The 20,535-nt window shown below is 39.7% G+C and overlaps 2 non-coding genes across 2 annotated transcripts; one reads left to right on the top strand and one right to left on the bottom strand.

The window, feature by feature from the left end:
* Positions 1 to 874: 874 nt before the first annotated feature.
* On the top strand, positions 875 to 981 carry LOC133781172 (small nucleolar RNA R71). The gene has a single exon (XR_009869965.1). It is a non-coding gene; the product is annotated as a small nucleolar RNA R71 (small nucleolar RNA).
* Positions 982 to 19,580: 18,599 nt separating this feature from the next.
* Positions 19,581 to 19,687, bottom strand: LOC133780946 (small nucleolar RNA R71). Its single transcript, XR_009869750.1, has one exon. It is a non-coding gene; the product is annotated as a small nucleolar RNA R71 (small nucleolar RNA).
* Between the last annotated feature and the right edge of the window lie 848 nt (positions 19,688 to 20,535).

Raw genomic sequence — 20,535 nt, 5'->3', positions numbered from 1 at the left:
CTTGTATATTTCCCTTCTGACCTTCTTCTTCTGACTGATTCTTCTTTGGCCCTTCATACCTGTTCCACTCCTCAAAGTAATAGCTTGGCACTATTCTTTAGGATTAACTTCTATAGTGCTAGGCAAATTTCCTTGAGCTTTATTAGACATTAAAGTAGCCAACTGCCCTATTTGAGTCTCCAAACTCCTTATGGACGCCCTAGTTTCAGTCATGAATTGGTTAAGTACATCAGGTTGAGGTTCAACTGGTTTCATTGGCATTGGGTGAAGTGGTCTATTTTGTGGTTGATAATATCCGGGTGGAGGGTTTTGGTGGGCATGTTGCTGTGGATATGGTGGTCTATTTTGGGCAGGTTGATATTGTGGCTGAGGTGGAGGATAGGGTTGTAGAGTGTTTTGGTTATTGGACCAGGAAAAATTAGGATGGTTCTTCCAACCTGGGTTGTAGGACATGGAATTGGGATTATTGGGTTGTCTTTGGTAATTTCCTATAGCTTGTACTTCTTCCATGGGCATGTTATTCATATCTATAGCAGGGCATTGGTTGGGTTGATGGGTTGTACCACACACTTCACAAAGGTTTCGAACTTGCATAGCTTGAGATGAGAGTGTAGTCTTTTGTAATTGCTTTGTCAAGGCTGCTACTTGAGCTGTAAGCATGGATATAACATCCAATTCCATCATTCCAGCCACCTTCTTTGGTTGTCCCCTTTCAGTTGGCCATTGATAATTATTCATTGCCATCTCCTCTAATAGCTCATATGCCTCATTAGCACTCTTACTCATAAAGGCACCTCCCGCTGCAACATCTATAATTGTTCTAGTCATTCCATTCAACCCATTGTAAAAATTATGCACCAACATCCACTATTCTATTCCATGGTGTGGACACTTCCTTAACAACTCCTTAAAGCGCTCCCAAGAATCATACAGTGACTCTCCTTCCATCTGATAAAAGTTATTAATCTCTCCCCTTAGTTTTGCAGCCTTTGCTGGAGGAAAGAACTTGGCAAGGAACTTCTGAGCTAACTCCTCCCATGTAGTAATAGAATTTGCCTGTAAAGATATCAACCAACTCTTCGCCCTATCCCTTAGTGAAAATGGGAATAACCTCAGTCTTATAGCATCATCACTCACCCCATTCATCTTGAACGTTGCACATAACTCCAGAAAATTAGCTATGTGTAAATTGGGGTCCTCCGTTGGCATACCTTCAAACTTAACAGTTATTTGGACCATTTGGAGAACTGCTGGCTTAATCTCAAAATTGTTTGCAGCAATGGTTGGAGGTCTAATGCATGAATGCACTCCTGTACAGTAGGAAGTACATAATCTCTCAATGTTCTTGGTCCTTGTTCCCTTAGAACCTCTGCAGCCCCTTGACCATTATTAGCACCATTTCCCAAATTGTCAGCCATGGTAAACTCCAATCTCCTCTTTGTTTTCTTGTTCTGTCTACATGTTCTTTCAATTTCCAGATTGATCGGTATAATCTCCTTTTGTCTATTGCTTCGCATATACCAATAAGTCATGAAACACAACAGAACCTTGATCCAAATAAATGTTAACAGAAATTAAATAAAATAAAATAACCAAATTAGAACAAATAACAATAACTGTGATATTGGAATATAAGTCCCCAGCAATGGTGCCAAAAACTTGATCATGAAAATCTATACACGCAAGTATACGTGGTCGAATCAAGTAATATATGATAAATAGAGTGTCGATCCCATGAGGACTGATTTCCAAATACCACTAATTGATTTTCAAATTCTATTTGGTGAATTAAAATTTAATTGAATAATTAAAAGTAAAAGGAATACTATAAACTATGAACAAAAATTAAAGAACTGGAAACAAAACAATGAATCAACTAATTAAAAATCAATAATAAAAAGCCTAGGAATTAATTTCATCAACTGTTCATTCTATTAATTTTAATAATCAATTCTAAATCTCTTCTTTCTATTCTAATAGCAGGTTAATATAATCGATTCTTATTCTTTTTCAAGATATAAGATCTCAATCTATATGCAGGTTTTCTACATTTCTGTGATAAACTTGAACATATAAAAGGCATTAAACATGGAAACCTAATTACTACACAAGTCATACAGGTACTTTCATCCAATATGTAACCTATGTCTATACAATGATAGCATATTCAATTCTCATCTTTCGAATTTTGAATCAAAACCATTAAATCAAGTAAATAGTGATCAAGTATTTACTAGCATTAAACAAACATCATATAGATTAGAATAGAAAAGAAGTATCAATAGAAAATCATAATAAAATTAAATAGAAATTCCAGTGACTATATTAATTCATAGGTAAAAGAAATTAGTTCATAAATAACATGATGGAAATAAACTGCAAATAATTGTTCATAAAATCAACCTAAAGAATTCAGATGAAAACAGAAAACTAATTACAGTAGCCTCTTCTAATCTAGGGTTTTTAAAAACTGAGACTCCTCTCCAGAATCGCAGAATAATGTTCTTTAAATAGTCTTCCAAGGTTCCCAAGTGAAAAGACCAGATTGCCCTTCAAAAAGTGGTTTAAAATCTGAAAAACGCGTAACCAGCATTGTAGCGCTGCTTCTTGAGCGCTATAGCACTATAGTCAGAACCAAAATACATAAAAATTTGTTTACTAGCGCTGTAGCGCCCTTGTTGTAGCGTTGGGGCGCTGCTTGGTTGTTCGTGATAGCGCTGTGGTGTTGTATTCGTAGCGCTGGGGCGCTACTTCCAGAATCAATCATGCTTTCAAGGTCCTTCCTAGCGCTACGACGCTCCTTTGATAGCGCTGTAGCGCTATTAACAGCATCAAAGCTCGCACATATCAATCTCGAAAAACCCAATTTTCTTCCACTTTCACTCCTTTTCACTCTTTTCACCAATTTAGCATGGAAAACCTGAAACATGAACAAACGAGCATAATTCCGCTATAAAATAATCCTAAACTAACGAAAACACCCTAAAAACTAGACCATAAACGAGCCTAAAACTCGTTTATCATCGAATCTGATACATACTTCCGGAGTATGGACACATGAAAAACATCATGAACCCTTGATAAAGCTGGAGGCATTGCCAATCTATAAGCTACCTCTCCAACCCGTTCCAGAATCTCAAAGGGGCCAACAAACCTAGGGCTCAGCTTGCCCTGGATACCAAACCGTTTCACTCCCCTCAAAGGTGAAACCCTAAGAAACACATGATCACCGACCTGAAACTCTACGCTTCTACGTTTCAAGTCCGAGTAACTCTTCTGGCGACTCTGGGAGGCAAGCATTCGAGCTCTAATCTTTTCGATCACCTCATTGGTTCTCTGAACCATCTCAAGACCCAAATATCTCCTCCCACCCTTCTCATCCCAATGGATAGGTGATCTGCACTTCCTCCCATATAGCATCTCATACGGAGCCACTCCAATAGTCGCCTGATAACTATTATTGTACGAGAACTCAATCAAAAGGAGATACTTACTCCAAGATCCCCCAAAATCTAGCACACATGCTCGTAACATGTCTTCCAATATTTGAATCGTCCTCTCAGACTGTCCATTTGTCTGAGGATGATAAGCGGTACTAAACTGCAACTGCGTGCCCATAGCCTTCTGCAGACTCTCCCAAAACTTGGAGGTGAAGGTGGGGTCCCTGTCGGATACTATCGACCTCGGAGCCCCATGAAGTCGAGCAATTTCCTTCACATATAACTCGACATACTTCTCCACAGTATAAGTCGTCCTGACAGGTAAGAAGTGGGCGGACTTGGTATACCTATCCACAATCACCCACACCGAGTCATGCTGTCCCATGGTCTTCGGCAAACCAACCACGAAGTCCATGGTGATATCTTCCAATTTCCACTCTGGAATCCCTAGAGGTTGCAGTAACCCTACTGGCCTCTGATGTTCAGCCTTAACCTGCTGACACGTTAAGCACTTGGCCACATAATCCACCATATCCCTCTTCATGCCCGTCCACCAATACAAATCTCTGAAATCTTGGTACATCTTCGATGTAAGGAATAGGGAGTGGTATGCGATTCATCCAAGATCTCTTGTCGAATATCAAAATCCATCGGAACACAGATCCAACCCTTGTACTTCAGTAACCCCATCTCTGAGATAGAAAAGTCCTTAGCCGCTCTGACTAAGACATTCTCTCTGTGCCCTCTCAACTGGGAATCCTTCCCCTGCGCCTCCTTGATCCTCTCAAGGAGTGTAGACTGAAGAGTGATGTTGGCTAACTGACCAACCACCAACTCTATACCCGCTCTAGTTTTCTCCTTAGCTAGCTTATCAGATATCTGTCTCGAATTGAACAACTGTCCTGGGCCCTTCTGACTCAATGCATCAGCCACTACATTAGCCTTCCCAAGATGGTATAAGATATCACAATCATAATCCTTTACCAACTCCAACCATCGTCTCTGGCGCATATTCAGATCCTTCTGAGTAAAGAAGTACTTCAAACTCTTATGGTCGGTGTATATCTCGCACTTCTTACCATACAGTTAATGTCTCCAAACCTTAAGTGCAAATACCACCGCTGCCAACTCCAAATCATGCGTGGGATATCTCTGCTCATACTCCTTTAATTGTCTCAATGCATAGGCTATCACCTTTCCAGCTTGCATCAACACACACCATAAACCCTGTCTGGAAGCATCACAGTAAACCACAAACTTCTCATTCTCTGTCGACAGACTCAACATTGGTGCGGTGATCAGTCGCCGCTTCAGTCCCTTGAAACTATTCTCACACCTGTGTGTCCATGCATACTTAGTCTTCTTCCTTGTCAATTTTGTCAATGACATAGCTATCCTGGAGAACCCCTCAACAAACTGCCGATAATACCCTGCCAATCCTAGAAAACTCCTAACTTCAGAAACACTGCTCGGTCTAGGCCAATCCCTCACTGCCTCAATCTTACTTGGGTCAACCAAATCCCCTTACTGACAATATGGCCTAGAAATGTGGCTTGCGGTAGCCAAAACTCACACTTGCTGAACTTAGCATATAACCTATGCTCCCTCAATTGCTGCAATACCAAACGTAGATGCTGCTCATGCTCTCTCTCTGACTGAGAGTACACCAGAATGTCATCGATATACACAATCACAAACTTGTCCAAGTAGTCCTTGAAAACCCTATTCATCATATCCATAAAAGTTGTTGGGGCATTGGTTAATCCAAATGACATAACCAGGAATTCATAGTTTCCATACCTCGTGCGGAAAGCAGTCTTTGGTATGTCCTCTTCTTTAATCCTTAACTGATGGTAACCTGACCGGAGATTAATCTTGGAAAACACTGTCTTTCCCTGTAGTTGGTCAAATAAATCATCGATCCTAGGTAGTGGGTATTTATTCTTAGTGGTCAACTTGTTAAGCTCCCTATAGTCAATACACATCCTAAGAGATCCATCCTTCTTGTTGACGAACAACACTGGAGCACCGCATGGCGAGAAACTCGGTCTGATGAACCCCAAATCCAATAACTCTTGCAACTGAATCTTCAACTCCTTCAACTCTGCCGGAGCCATTTTGTAAGGTGTCCTCGATACTGGCTCCACCCCTGGCACCAACTCTATGACAAACTCAATCTCCCGCTGCGGTGGCAACCCTGGCAAGTCTGCTGGAAATAAATCTGGAAACTCGCATACCAATCTGGTCTCACCCGGTCCAACCAACACAACTCTAGAGGTATCCACAATGTTTGCTAGGAATCCTATGCAACCTTCCTACATCAGGTCTCTATCCTTCAGTGCTGAAATCATATGTACTCGCGACCCACTAACTGTCCCCACAAATACAAAGGGTACCTCCCCTTCTGGTTCAAAAGTCACCATCCTGCACTTGCAGTCAATCGTTGGCCCATACTTCGATAACCAACCCATCCCTAGGATCATATCGAAGTCATCCATCACTAGCTCAATTAGATCAATAGACAACTCCCTACCATATATCTCTACTGGCAATGCTCTAATCCGTCTCCTAGAGACTACCAGTTCCCCAGTTGGCAACAAAGTCTGAAAACCCCTAGCATACAAAACACTAGGTCTACACAACTGATCTATCACTCTAGCAGACACAATGAATGAGTAGCTCTCGAATCAATCAATGCAGTATAAGAAGACCCAGCACTAGAAATCTGACCTGTCACAACCGAGGGGCTAGCCTCCGCCTCAGTCTGAGTCAAGGTGAACACTCTAGCAAGAGCGAGACTGTCGCCCTGCTTCAGCTCCTCTTTCCTAGCTTGTGTCCAGTATTTCTTTAGATGATTGGCACTCCCATAGATAAAGCAGGCCCTGATCTTGCACTCCCTCTGATGTCGTCGTCTACACCGAGGACACACGGGAAAACTCCTCCAGTTGTCACCTCCGCCCTGACGGCCACTAAAAGCACCCTGTGCCCTCCTATCCAAGCTAGGAGGAACAAAATAATATGGGGCCTTTCTCTTCTACTCACTGGAGCCACTACCCTGGCTGGATCCAATAAAAGGAGGCACTGTCCTCCTAGCATCGCGCCTAACAGTGCTCTCTCTCCATATCTGATATTCGGCCCCCTCAGTTGTAAGGGCCTTGTCCATGACCTGGGCATAAGTAGTAGTCTCTAGATCCAAAGTAATCTTCATATCACGGGCGATCATAACATTCAACCCCCGCACAAATCTATCCCTTCTTGCAGCATCCGTCGGCACTAAATCCGGCGCAAACTTCGCCAACCGGTCAAATCTCAATGCGTACTCAATAATTGTCAACCGGTTCTGAGTCAGGTTGATGAACTTGTCAACCTTCGCAGCTCGGACTGCAACATTGTAGTATTTCTCGTTAAAGATGTTTCTGAACTCTTCCCAAGTCATAACTGCCACATTCCTCCTCTGAGTCACTACATCCTCGGCCCTACTGCGGCAGAGTCTCAATGATTATTGCCACAGCCTGCTGAAGTAACAACCCAGTGGCTTGAGGAGGGGACTGCTGCCTCAACTGTCGAAGTTCTTCCTCATTTCGTTGTAGTCTTGCTTCCATTTCAGCAAACATATGTTGCCAATTCTGTGGGGCAGGTGGAGGGTCCTGACCCTGGTTGTCATCCTCGGCCTTACTGCGGCAGAGTCTTAATGATTGTCGAGGCATCTCAACAATATGCCTACAATCAACGACGCCGCTCATCAGGCATGATAACAACATCCAAAACCACCTCCCAATCACATCAACCAACCATAACAACAATCCACATAACATACAAATAACATATAACACTCAATGGGCCATTCCCTGACATCATGCATATGTTAACTCATTCATCATGCTCTATATAAAATAAGCAGGCAAACAAGCCAGTTAAGCACATATTCAAGCATATAAGTCAATCATTACCAACCAACCCTAAGTCGAGCTTGTCACTGACAACAAGCGTACATGTTCAGTCAATCTCCAGGAACCATAAACCTTGGCTCGCTCTGATACCAAGTTGTAATGCCTTACTTCCTTAGAGCCGTTACTAAGTGAGTTTAAAACGTGCAATTAACTCGCTAATCGAGGTTTTGGGTTAAAAGTGTAGCTAAACCGTAACAGAAGTCACATACTTTGAAAATAATTCCATTCATTGAATATTATAAAGCGTTAAACATTTGGGATCCCAAAATACTGTTTACAAATATTTACAACTAAAAAATATAACTAAAGTCGGCTAAACGACAAAATTTAGGTTTAATACAAACATCTGCCAAAAATACCCCTGGCCGTGGCAGCCAGGCAGGCCAAGCATGTATGCATCGCCTCACCTCTCCGTACTCATGGTTGGTCGACTTTCCCCTTGCCCTTACCTGCACCATAGAGGACCCGTGAGCCGAAGCCCAGCAAGAAAACTCACACAAGCAAATAGCATACATATCTTTCATTCAACACATAAACAAACCGCCAACATGCTAAACACATACGACCATGCTGTCCCAGGTGCTTTACCAAGCCTTGGGTTCGCAGTCTACACCATGAGGATATCCCAGGTATCCTATAGGGTCTTTCCCTGGCAACTCGCACTCCGCATGCTAAACGTTGCTCCGGGCCCCTTGCTGTACTCGGCCTTGCCATTCTCGGCCTTCGCTGTTCCCGGCCCTCGCCGTTCTCGGTCTTCACCATTCCCGGCTCTTGTTGTTCATTCACATATATGCACGCATAACATAATTTAAGCAAATAATTAAACACATATATACATATTCAATGGGGGCTACGCCCTGCAACACAATCATATAGGGTCGTGCCCTACAACACAAGCTATAGGGCCTCGCCCTGCTCTATGGGTACAACAGTTTTCTTACCTGTGTCCTGAGCTTTCCAAGCATCGATGTCCCGAGCATAGTCCCCTAGTCCGAGCCTCACTGAAAACCTAGTCACAACGTATCAACAACATCCATCCATCAAGTTCTAATCCATTAAATAGCTTTGGGTCATAATTCTAGTCTCCGGGACCTTGAATTCTATCAATTCGGGTGATAAAATCCATCCCGAGCCTTAACTTTAGGATTCCCGAGCCTAAAACCTCCTTGAAGCCCAAAAACACACTAAGTGTCGCGGCCCCATGCACCCATGCCACGGCCCGCCTCAACCAGAGACCCCAAACCCAAAAACAGGGCAGGCGCGCCGCGACCCAAGCTAGGGTGTGCCACGGCCCGCCCTTCTTCATGGCCACCAAAATGCTCTAGAGGGCCGCGACTCAGCAAGAACAATGCCGCAGCCTGACCCTTCGAACCCAGAAAAATCCTCCATTTTTACCTCCAAAACTAAGTCAATTTACCCCAAAATCAACCCAACAATCCAAACCATTCATCACATAAGTTCTACTAGAGTCTCAGCAACAAAACCTAACAAGATTTAACCCCAAACCTCATCTAAACTCAAGAATGATTCTCCACCTAGCTCACATGCACAACCTTGAAATAACAGCAGGAAACTCAACATAACTCATATAATTAAATGCTAGAATCCTTACCTCAATTTGATAACTTGGCCCTGAGATAATCCTCAATCACAGCCAGCTTCAATTCCAAGCCAAAATCCTCCTATAGATCAAAGTCTCCAAGCTTCCAAAGAGAAAGAACTCCAAGAGAGAGAGAGAGAGGGTTGGTTCCTAAATTTCTGAAGGTTCCTTGGTTTTGTTTTTTTTAACTTAAGTTTCTAAGGCTTCCTCAAAGGCTCGGGGTACCAAAAACGTCCTCGAGGGCAAAATGGTAAATTTCCCCAATATTCCATCCTAAATGTTGTAACTTCAAATATATCTCCAAATATTTATTTTCATAACCCGATAACCCCATAAAACGTCTAATGCTCGAAATACCCCTCGACTCGCCCCGAGTCGCGTATTCGACCCCGTTGTGACTTTCTAGCTAACTGCTCCCTAGGACTGTCTCAGATCGTGCAGCACAGATATATCACAATAATTACATGTATGCCCTCAACAGGTTAAAATTACAAACATGCCCCTAATAACCAAACGGGACCCATATGCATATTTAATTCACCTAAACATGCATCTCTAATCACATACTCATCAAAATTCACATATAAAAATAATAAATCACATATTTCCCTCTAGGCATACTAATTAAGGCCTTAAGCCTTATTAGCAAATTTGGGACGCTACAAAAGTTGTTGAGGGTTGTTTCTAGTTTAGAATTCTACGAAAATTAAAAATTGGCCACTGGAGCAGATATATCGCCTCATATAGGCGATATATCGCCTACACCATATTTCTGAGGGTTCGTGGTTTCGTTCGTGCGAAGTCGACGTGTTTTCCATATCAATATAGACGATATATCGACCCTTATTGCTGCGAAATATCAGCATGTGCCTCTCTTTCAGTGCTATTGGTCCACAAGATCTTAACCATAGGCACACTTTTGGACCTTAACTCCTTAGTTCCTCGTTCTAGAACACGTACTGGTTGTTTTGTGTGATTTCGGTGTTTGAGGTATAGATCGAAGTTCTAAGCTATCTAAGGTACCGTTCATCTTTAGGTTTAGTCCATTTCCATTCGTTATAATGACTTTTGGTTAGGTGTTTGAGTTTCTTGAATCTTAAGGTCTTCGGTAAGTTACTATCTTGATGGTTTAGGTTTTCTTTTCATCTTTTTTTCTTTAGAGGACTTATGGTTTCTTATGTTTGGTTTTAGGAGTTTCCAATCCCGCTCTTGTCTCCAATATTCTGGTTTTCGGTAAGGAAAATTAGGTAGTTTAGTTTATGATTTAGTTTATGTTTGTATGACCTAACATTTCAGGTACAATAAAGGGGTAAGTGTGTCTGGACCTAAGGTGTCCAATGATGTATGACGAACTTATGTCCGGTAGGCTTGGTTGCCAAAACTTAATGACGTACCTAAGTGATGTTCGGTGTATGACAGACTTATGTTCGGGGCTTAATTGCCACCCCTGTATAAACACTTATCTTTTTACTATATCTGACTTGTTATTATGACCCATAGTTATGATTATGAGTATGACTTATGACCTATGATTTATGATCTATGACTTATGATTAATGGTTATGACTTAGATTATGATGTATGATATGATATAAGTTATGAAATGACCTAGGGTTTATTGTTGTATGATTAGTATAAATAAGTTTTGGTATGACTTTGGTGAAATTTATGATATGTTTGATTATATGATTATATGACTAACTTTTGTTTGTATTTTCCTTATTGGGGTTAGAAGCTCACTCCTTATGATGTTATTATTTCAGGCAATTAAGGATAGATTGGCCAGTGGCGAGTGGGACCTAAGAGCTTCGTGATGTACTCGTGGGGACCATATAGCCGAGGAAGATCAAGCGGACCTATTTTTATTAAAACATGTTTATTTTAAATTTTTATTTAAATGTTGCTCATTTTTATGTTAAAGACAATTATTTTATTTTTGTAAAACCATGGATCCATGTATTTATTTTCAAGTTTTTATTCAATAAAAGAGCATTATTTATGAATTATGATCCAACGCTGTGTTCTCGGTAATCTATGAGAAATTAGGGCGTTACAGGTGGGATCAAAGCCCACGGCTATATTGGTCCTGAACGTTCCCACGAAATACACACGACAACTACAAAGGACCAACTCTCTACCAAGTAAGTATACACATTGTTTTCAAAGTATGTTTGTAATGTCTTTCTTGTGTATTTTCAGAAATTAGCCCAATGGACTCAAGTGTGGTTAGAAAGGTTAAAGCTATAAGAAGAATACCAAACCCTGAGTAGGACAATGGATCCGATGTGGAGGATTAGACGTATATAAGAACACATTGTTAAATTTTATTTTATGTTATTTTAGAATATTTTTCTCTAGTTGTAATTATTTTTCTTATAAAACATGTTATTTTCTTTTGTTATTGTTTCATTGTGTAGTAAGTGTTAAGAAATTTTTGGATTCAATTGAAAGTGTAAAGTTTAAATTCCTCAATTATGGGTTAGCCCATTTGTGAAGGCCCATTTGCTTTGCATTATTAGATTGGATTTAATTTAAACAAATAAACATTAATAAAGCAAGGGTTCAAATTCCTGTCTTTTGGGTCCAAGTGGAAGTTAGGGGGCCTTAGTAGTGGGTACTATATACTGAACCCAACCCTCCTCCATGGAAGATTAAATTGTTAAGGACCATTTACCTGAGTTGGACTTAATTGTAGTAGGGTAGTTTTTATAGATAGATGGACCTAATAAACAATAGTACAATAGGCTAAGCTGTAACCTCTACTTGTTTTGTTTGTCTTAGTTTTTATAGATAGATGGACCTAATAGACAATAATAATCAATAGCGATTTTCAAGCGTTTCTAGCTAGTGTGGTGGAAAAAACACGAGAAATGCAGCTCGAACCAAAGGATGTACATATTGTATGTGAATTTCCCGAGGTGTTTCCTGAAGATCTACCGGGATTACCTCTGAGTAGGGAAATCGAGTTTGAAATAGAATTGGCACCTGAGATGGCACCAATCTCAAAAGCTCCCTATAGAATGGCGCCTACTGAGTTAAATGAGTTAAAGATCCAACTGCAGGAGCTATTAGATAAGGGTTTCATCCGACCAAGCTATTCACCTTAGGGAGCACCAGTGCTATTTGTCAAAAAGAAGGACGTGAGTATGAGGATGTGTATCGACTATCGAGAACTAAATAAAGTGACGATCAAGAACAAATACCCTTTGCCTCGAATAGACAATCTTTTTGATCAACTACAAGGATCTACGGTATTCTCGAAGATGGATTTGCGGTCGGGGTATCATCAACTAAGAGTACGAGAATAAGATATCCCAAAGATGGCTTTTCGGACTAGATATGGACACTATGAATTTTGAGTAATGTCTTTTGGATTAACGAACGCACTTATCGCATTCATGGATCTTATGAACAGAGTATTTAAGGACTACCTGGATAAGTTTGTTGTGGTGTTTATAGATGACATATTGATTTACTCAAGGACGAAAGCCGAGCATGAAGAGCACCTGCGGCTGACGTTGGGATGACTCAAAAGTCATAAATTATATGCTAAGTTTAAGAAATGCGAATTCTTGCTAGAGAAGGTGGCATTTCTAGGACACAATGTGTCTAAAAATGGTGTAGAAGTAGACCCAACAAAGATCAAAGCAGTGAAGGACTGGCCCAAACCCAAGAGTGCCATGGAGGTGAGAATTTTTCTGGGATTGGCAGGATACTATAGACTATTTGTTGAAGGGTTCTCCAGAATGGTTTCGATCGCCACTACACTGGGACGAGGTAGGAGAAAGGCAGCTTCTCGGTCTCGAAGCTGTTAGGAAAGCTCAAGAAGCAGTAGTGCTGATTAGACAGCGTATGCTTGCTGCTCAAAGCCGTCAGAAAAGCTATGCGGATTCCAAGCGACGCGATGTGGAATTCAAGGTCGGAGATCAAGTCTTCCTAAAGATATCTCCTATGAAAGGCGTAAAGCGGTTTGGAAAGAAAGGCAAGCTTAGTCCCCGATTTATAGGTCCTTTTGAGATATTGGACAAGGTGGGAGCAGTTGCGTATAGATTAGCCCTACCGCCAGCCCTAGCAGATAGCCACAACGTGTTCCACATCTCAATGCTACGCAAGTATGTGTCAGACTCATCTCACGTCCTCAAGTACGATACGATAGCACTCCAGAAAGACTTGAGTTACGAGGAATGACCGGTTAGCATCCTGGATAAAGGGGTGAAGCAGTTACGGTCCAAGAATATTCCGATAGTCAAAGTCCTATGGAGTAATAGTTCTGAACGAGAGGCAATGTGGGAGCTGGAGGAGGACATGCAAGGCCGGTATCCGGAATTATTTGGTAAGTAAATTTCAAGGACGAAATTCTTTTTAGTAGGAGAGAATTATAGAGTCCAAGAACTTTACTTAGCTAGTTAAATAGTAGTAGTAATCGTAATAGCTAGTAGTAGTTATAGTATGTTTATTACTGTGGATTTTGGTTCAAGCCGGGACTTAGTTGGACACTCGTAGCAACACTTGTAGATTTTATAAGTTTACCCTATAGTTTAAGTATATTAATTATAACCTAAGCTTTGATTAATATGACTGATTATGAAGATGATATTTATTATACTATAAGGTTTAGATAGACCCAATAAGATAATGACATTTGTCATGTGCATGTTTAATGAGAAATTAAGTATTTTTTAGGAATAGTTTATTAAGAGTAATATTTGAAAATCCCAGAATCTGTCAGCAGCTTTGAAATCGTTATTAGACTCAATCAAAGTTGCTTACTCAATTCAAATTAGGCTAAAAAAATGTAATTACATGTATAATATTTCAGCGTATGCCGATATATCACAGCTCTAGGGGGCGATATATCGCCATACGGGGATACGAAAAACACGTAACTTTGCATGACCATTTCGACAAGCCTCGGGAATATCAGCCCAGGCGATATATCAGCTCTAGGGCATGAATTTTGAATAATTTTGAAACCGAGCTCATTTTAATCCTTAACCTCTTGATAAGTCCAGAATCTTTTTGACCAAGTCTTAAGCCTCTGCTGAACGAATATTCAAATGTTTTTCAATTAAAAAGTCATTATTTTTATTCAAGCTAAATGAAGATCTTTTCATTCTTGAACTCTATAAATAGGACGTAGTACCTAACCATTTCTTCATTCATCAAGCTGAGTTCAGAGCCTTCAAGCTACTAGGTTTACTTTAGAGTGTTAAACACTTGGGTTGGGGTTATAAGCTTTATCATCTTAAGCTTATTAAACACTTGGGAAGTAAGGTTCATAGTGTGTATTTCAATATCGAGGTGTAGTTCAGTTTTAGTGCATTCAAGGTATTCCTAATTCTAGTTCCTTTCTGTATTGTTTCATTAGTTTTTATAGTTTTTCTCTACTCAATTTCTACCTCGCTGTTTTCATTCGTGGTTAGGCATCTAAGCTCTTTGAACTTGAGGTTCTTGTCGGTAAGTACCTTCTCGATGGTTTAGTTCATTCATTTTCATCTCTTTCTAGAATACTCACCTTTCTCAATTATGGTTTTTAGGAGTGTTCCAAAATCCCGTCCTTGTTCTCACATCCCGGTTTTTGGTAATGAAAATAAGATAGTATTATATGCTTATATGATTATGCTATAGTATGTTTTTATATGTTATGATTATGATATAGTATGTTTTTATATGTTATATGTTTTGGGGCTTATAGTTGCTATATAGCAAACCCCAACACTTTTATGTTTTTGGGGCTTATAGTTGCTTAACTAGCAAACCTCATTGTAGTTTGAGGCTTATAGTTGCTTAGTTAGCAAACCCCAATAGTCACCATGTACATGGGTTAGAATTATGATATATGTGTTATAGTATATGATATATGTTCATAGTTTATGTGTATGATTATGTTTCATGCTTGTAGTAGATTTTCCTTGATGGGCATTAGGCTCATTCCTTTATGTTTTATATGTGCAAGAAAATGGTTATGGCGGCGGGAAGATTCTTGGCGGCTTGGGAATGTGTATTGAAGGAGAATGGATTCGGTGGACTGCGTGAACGATTTGAGGATGAAGTTGTTTAAGTCTTTTAAATTATGATTTCTATGTATTTTCGCACTTGATTTTGTAACCAATTTATTTAAGATTTAAGTTATGCTATGTTTTATTTTCAAAACAATGGGATCCCATATCCTACTCTGAATTTTATGTATTTTAATTTTTGTTTTACATGTTTAATGAAGTTATGATTATTTCATATGTATGTTTTCTTAAAGATTAGTGGCTATGTATAGTAGTTATTAATGGTCCAAAGTCTAGAATAAGTTGGGTCATTAAAACTATTAACAACCTACTATTCGATCAAAATAAGAAAACAAAATCTCTTATTTTATGAGCTAGACCCACGGTTTAAATAATCATAGATTTAGTCCTATTAGTCATCGTAGGGGTGAGTTTAGTAGAATTTTACCTATAATTATCTATCTTTCGAAATCTAACCTTGTCTAAATAACTAATGAACATCTTCCGTATGGGGACGAATCAAAGCGCCTCGAGGCCCCATTAAGCTATTGACTATGTTAAACCAACGGTGGAGATCGAAATTATTAAAATAAGCTCATTATAAAATTAAAAAATAATATTTTTATTATTTATTTTTAGAAAATTAATGACTATGGTTTTCCCAAAAAAAATTAAACAAATTAAATTTTTTAAAACCAAAGTCCTATAATTTCCTATTAATTATAAAGTGTCACATTGAAACATCCTCAGAGAACCGTCATTCTTCTTTACAAATAGGATTGGTGCACCCCATGGTGAGAAACTGGGCCTAATGAAACCCAAGCCTAACAATTCTTGTAATCGTACCTTTAGTTCCTTCAACTCTGCTGGCTCTGTCCCTGGCGCCAATTCAATAACAAACTTGATCTCTCTATGTGACGAAAACCCTGGTAAATCCTCTGGAAACACATCCAGGAACTCACTGACTAATCTAGTCTCTTCTGGTCCTACTGGCATGACCTGAGTAGTATCTACCACAGTGGCTAGGAATCTTATGCAACCACCTCACAATAGGTCTCTAGCCCTCAATGCTGATATCATAGATACACGGGGTCCATGCACAGTGCCAACAAATACAAAGGGATCCTCACCCTTAGGCTCAAAGGTTACCATTTTCTTCTAGCAGTTTATGCTTGCCCCATACTTCACTAACCAGTCCATGCCCAAAATCATGTCGAAGTCGTTCATAACTAACTCAATCAGGTCAACTGAGAACTCTCTTCCACCCACTGTCACTCACAATGATCTGACCCATCTCATGGAAACTACTAACTCCCTAGTGGGCAGTAAGGTCTTGAACCCCATAGCATAATAATCACATGGTCTACACAGTCTATTAATTATCCTACTATAAACAAAAGAGTGTGTAGCACCATAACCAATCAAAACAGTATAAGAGGTTCTAGCACTAGAAAGATGACATGTCACTACGGAGGGACTAGCATCAACCTCTGCCTGTGTTAGTGCAAACACTCGAGCTAGAGTCGAGCTATCCACCTTCCTTGTTTCTTCCTTTCTTGCTCTCGGTCAATCCTTCTTAAAGTGTCCCACTATCCCGCATAACAAGCAGGCATTGTCCCGACACTCTACCACATGATGCCTCCTACATCTGGCGCACTCTGGGTAAGTCCTCCAACCCTCATTGCCACCCTAGTGGCCTATCTGCATACCACGCGGTCTCCTGTCGGGGCCTAGAGTTGAAAAGGCATTTGGAGCCTTCCTTTTCTGATTACTGGGGCCTCCGCCCCTACCTAAACCCATGAATGGAGATCCCATCCTCCTAATGTCTCTCCTACTTGCGTTCTCGCGCCAGATTTTGTAACGCCTCAGAATTTTACTTAGTTAGATAGTAGTATCTTATGCTGTAGTATTTTAGTTTTCGTGGATATTGGTTCAAGCCGGGAATTAGTTGGAAACTCGTAGAGATAGTAATAAATTTTATAAGTTTAGCCTATAGTTTAGAAATATTAATTTTATCATAAGGTTTAATTATTGAAGCTGGTCCTAGAAATATTATTTACTATAACCTAAGGTTTAGATAGAATAAGTAAGAATGTGACATTTGTCACATATATGTTTATTAAGGATTTTAGATGAATAAAATAATCAAGGATAAACCTAGGAAATCTGGAACCTTCCCTCAGATGCTAGGATCTCGTATTTATTGTTTAAACAGATTTAAGTGTGCTTAAAATTTGCCAAAACATGGGTTAGTATATCAGCGTAAGCCGATATATCGCAGTTATAGGGGCCGACATATCACCTATGCTGATATGGAAAATACGTCTGTTAGGGTCATTTTAGGTGTGTTTTAGGGATCGTTTTAGGTTGTGTTTTTAGTTATTTAGGATTGGTTAGTGCATATTTACGCTTGTTTTCTTTTTGTTTCAGGTTTTAATGGTCAAGTGCATACTATGGCATGAGATGAGAAGAAACATGTTAAAAATGATGAATAAGATGGATTTAGTGTTGATTGTGGAGTTTCAAGACATCATGTGTGGAAGATACTACATTAAAGAGGCTCAGCACACGTCGTTTATGTTCTATAACGCAAGTCTGAGACTTTATGCCACATTTTGACAAGGATTTAATCACTTTCTGGAAATACGTCTAGAAATAGAAGTTGTAGATATTTCTCTTAGCTTTCCACATAATTTTGAATCATTCAATTCTGAGTTATATTGAAGGAGTTATGATCAAAATACAATGAGCTGATGCTGCAAGCTGTTCAAAACGAGTCAGTTTTATTCTGTGCAAAGTAGTGCCCCAGCGCTACAAACCAGCGCCCCAGCGCTGCCGAGAAACAGAGAGCATATTTTGATGCGGGTTATAGCGCCTAGGCACTACGTTTCAGCGCCCCAGCGCCATCAATTTTCCAGAAACGTGTTTTGAGACTTATTTATAGCGCCTCAGCGCTATCCTGTAGAGCCCCAGCGCTAGGGTCTGTACGGAAACACAATTTAGGGGAATTTTCAGGGGTAATCTTGTCTTTTCATGCAAAAATGAATTAGGGTCTATGAAAACTTCTTTATTGACGTTTTTAGAGGAGAGATCAGATGAAGCAAGGTGGCTAGAGAAGAAACAACAAGAAAACTGAGAGTTCTTTTTCTTTTTCTTTATCTTTTGATTCCATGTTTATGTTTGATTTAGTCATGTTCTTGAACTAAATTTCTGTTTAGGTTTTCTAATTGACTCTCTTGAAACTCTATTATGATTTAATGCAATTATCTATTTCTTCTTCATCTGAAATCTATTCAATTTGTGTTTATTGTGTATGTAATTGACTGCGCATCTTTTACATATGATTTACGAATTTGAATCAAAATTTGAAAAGTGAGATTTGAATATGCTAAAATTGAATAGACATAGATTTTAATTTAGAACGAGAGTATCAAATTGGTTTATGTGATTGAGGGTTGTATTCATTGCTTCCTATTGTTTGAATTGACCATAGAAATATAGGGAATTCACACTAGGTCGAGTTTTCTATTTCTTAACTCGAATAGTTAACACTTTTGCATACCTATCATTTCAATGAGAAGAGTTTCAGTAGTAATTGCATTAAAGATTAATAGAGTGGATAGTAGAGAAGATTAGGATTCCTAATTGTTTTACAGTGAATTTAATCCAAGGTTTTGCTATTATTTGTTATTTGTTTAATTTTTAATTATTGCTTCTGAATATTATAGTTTCTTTTGTGGTGTCTAAAGGAATCAAGAATTCTAATTGATCAAATAGAAAGAGAAATTAATTGACTGGTAATTGAGAATTCAGTCCTTGAGGACGATACTTTGTTTTTACCATATTATTACAAATTGCGACTGTGTGCACTTGCATAGCTTAAGAATATCGCAACAAGTTTTTGGCGCCGTTGCCGGGGACTGAAAAGAATTATCAATATCAGTCTGATTAATTTTTCTTCTAATTTGATTTTAATTTCTCTTATTTCTAACCTGTTTAGTTGCTTAATTTGTCTATATCAGGTGAATTGTGTTATATGCGTAGCAGAAGAGGAGCAGACAGTCTTGTTCCTTTGAATCCTGAGATTGAAAAGTCTTGCAAGCAAAACAGAAAGAACAAGAGGGAAGCCCAAAAGTCTGTGAAGATGGCACATAATGATGGGGATGACAGGAATGTTTTAATTCCTGGGATTGCACAAGGGGGTCAGGCTCAGAACAATGCTGAGAGGAGCCTGAGAGACTATGTACTGCCCACTCTGACAGGAGTACAAAACAGTATACGCCCACCAGCTGTAGAGGCTAACAATTTTGAGATCAAGCCAGCTATTCTACAAATGGTGCAATCCTCTGTTCAATTTAATGGGTTGCCTTATGAAGATCCTCACACCCATTTGTCTAATTTTCTGGAGCTGTGTGGAACTTTCAGATACAATGGGGTGAGTGATGACGCTATTAAACTTAGGCTTTTCCCATTTTCTCTGAGGGATAGAGCTACAAGTTGGCTGAACTCTTTGCAACCGAACTCTATATTTACCTGGCAAGATTTGGCTCAGAAGTTTTTGTCAAAATTCTTCCCTCCTTCTAAAGCTGCTAAATTGAGGGGAGAAATCAATAATTTTTTCCAGAATGATGGAGAATCATTGTATGAAGCTTGGGAATGGTTTAAAGAACTTTTGAGAAGATGTCCTCATCATGGCATCGAACAGTGGATGTTAGTGTAGAATTTTTATAATGGTTTATGTCCTACTACTAGAACCATTATTGATGCTGCAGCAGGTGGTACTTTTATGAGCAAGAGTGCAACTGGTGCTTATGAGCTGCTGGAGGACATGGCCACAAATAATCATCAGTGGTCTGAGGAAAGATCATCGGCGGTCAGAAAGGTAGCTGGGGTGCATGAGCTAGATGCAATCACTGCTCTAACAGCACAAGTAGCCTCCTTGACAAAACAGTTACAACAGAGCACTGTATCTGCTAATGCGGTTCAAATGGTAGCTAGGTGTGAAATTTGTGGTGGTTCTCACTCTATTGATTAGTGCCTCACCAGTATTAACAATAACATTCCGATGGATCAAGCTCAGGTTCAAGCGGTGGGAAACTTTCAGAGGCCATTCAATAATCCATTCGCCAATACTTACAATCCTGGGTGGCGAAATCATCCTAATTTTTCTTGGAGGAATAATCAGGGCCAACAATCTCAATTTCAGGGTCAATTTCAGAATAATATGCCTCAGCCACCAATGCATCAAGCCTCTTCATCACAACAGCCTAGGCCTCAACAATCAATGAATCAAGCTCCACCTGAAAGGCCTAATGAATTGCAAGCTGCATTATTGACTCTCACCAACACTCAAACTCAGTTTATGACAGAAACTCGCTCATCCATCAGGAATCTTGAGATGCAAGTTGGTCAATTGGAAAATATGTTACAAAGTAGGCCTCAAGGAAATTTGCCAAGTAATACAGAGGTGAATCCTAAAGAGCAGTGCAATGCAATCTCTTTGAGGAGTGGGAAGAAGTTGGAAGAGCCAGTCAAGAAGTCTATAC

The sequence above is a fragment of the Humulus lupulus genome, chromosome 5, assembly GCF_963169125.1.
Source record: "Humulus lupulus chromosome 5, drHumLupu1.1, whole genome shotgun sequence".
Taxonomy (NCBI): Eukaryota; Viridiplantae; Streptophyta; class Magnoliopsida; order Rosales; family Cannabaceae; genus Humulus; species Humulus lupulus.
The sequence above is the reverse complement of the archived record's forward strand: the minus strand, read 5'-3'. Positions and strand labels throughout refer to the sequence as shown.